The following is a 1,995-nucleotide window of genomic DNA, read 5'->3' on the forward strand; positions in this document are numbered from 1 at the left end:
TCTCTGTGGCTTTGGAGCCTGTCCTGGAACTAGCTCTGTAGACCAGGCTGGTCTCGAACTCACAGAGATCCGCCTGCCTCTGCCTCTGCCTCCCGAGTGCTGGGATTAAAGGCGTGCGCCACCACCGCCCGGCTGCCAGTGTGTCCTTAATTTACTCATACATCTTATATTTGTTCACAAGAAATTCATTGATATCTTATTTATTTATTATTTTCTTTTCCAAGTTATGGCTGTCCTGAAACTCACTGTGTAGACCAGGCTGGCCTTGAGCTCACAGAGAACTGCCTGCTTTTGCCTCCAGAGTGCTGGCTTTAAAGGTATGCACCACTATACCTGACTTGAATTCTTTTATTAATATATAAACTTGATAAAATAATGAGTATGATGACATTTCCCTACACACTGATATTTTTATAATGTTCACGTCTAATTACTCTCTTTGTTCGTCCTCAATTTCTTCTCTCTTGGCTTTTTAAATCACGGGCTGTTTTTCCCTTACATGTGCACCTTAGTGTGTGCGTACACTACGTGAGGACAGGTGTTGACAGAGGCTTAAAGAACACGCACACTCTTTTGCCTGGAGTTACCTGGAGTAACTGTGGTGGTTGTGAGCCTGACACTGTGAATGTTGTTGGAACTGAATTCAGGTCTCTGAAAGAACAGCAATTGCTTTTCAGGCCTTTTTTGTGTAGCTTTTTAAGACAAGCTGTTGTGTAGGCCAGCTAGGTCTCAATTCACTGTAGCAGAGGTTGGCCTTGAACTCTATCTTCCTTCCTCCACATCCTGATTATGGGCCTGAACATGTCACCATTCTCACGTAGCCACCTCGATGACATAAAAGATACTATTTGGGGATAACCTTTGGCTAAACTATTTGAGAAACGCAGAGGACTTTGCAGGGCTTCAGCCCCGTCCTTTACTTCCTGGCTGTTCCTTCCCAACATCACAACAAAACTGTTAGTAACCCCCATGTGTACTGAGCAGGGGCTGGGCTGAGGACCGCCCTCCGGTCCTTCTGTCTGGGGAGGAACAACGTGCCAAGTGTACTGAGACCGCAGCCCCACAACTTCCCAGGAACTTTAGATACATTATTCAGAGTCTGTCTTCTCCAGGGAATGGCAAACAGGAAGGATAAGAGGCCCACATAGGGAGTGTGGGAACAGAGAGGGAGGGCACTGAGACAGAGCCTGGAGATGCAGAGATGCTGAGATCTATTTTCACAGGTTTTAGGGGCCAGGACTGAGAGAGCTGGGACAACCACCGGTAAGAAAGCGACAATGAACCACATAGACAGCAGGAGCTAATTGACCCGTTAAACAGGGACTGGCTGCTTAGCTCTTAGAAAAGCAGATGCATGCATCATACGTGGGCATCATCACCACACGCTGGGCATTCACTACAGAAGGTGCCCGCTAAAGCTAACAGACAAGGCTTTCACTCCCCTCCCTCCAAACTGCACGCTGGATGAGGAGACAGCGCATTTGTTGTATTGGAAATAACGAAAGAAGCCAGTGGGCTAAGTAAATGAGATTTCATTTGTTTCTTCTGTGCTAATCTCTAAAAATAAAACCAAAATCTCTCAAATAGGATGGCATTTGAGTGCCTTAGGGGCGATGCAAAATAACTTGGTTGTTATTGGTGTATAAATGAGTTGCAACTCTGGTCTTTACCAAAAAAATCTGCAGGTTGAAGGAAGACCCCCACTGCACAACTCATGTCACCACTTGACTTGTGCCTGGCATGCTTGGCAGGGCTCCACAAACAAATTGTCTTGAATTGAAACTGTCAGAAGAAAAGAAAATGGGCTAAATTTATTATCACTCATACTTACAGATACCCTCACATAGAGGTGTATCATCATATCTTAGACATTAACCAGACTACAGAGGGGCCAACAGCCCCCTGAGAATCTTCTTCTTCTTCTTCTTCTTCTTCTTCTTCTTCTTCTTCTTCTTCTTCTTCTTCTTCTTCTTCTTCTTCTTCTTCTTCTTCTTC

This window comes from Microtus ochrogaster, chromosome 16 (assembly GCF_000317375.1).
Source record: "Microtus ochrogaster isolate Prairie Vole_2 chromosome 16, MicOch1.0, whole genome shotgun sequence".
NCBI lineage: Eukaryota > Metazoa > Chordata > Mammalia > Rodentia > Cricetidae > Microtus > Microtus ochrogaster.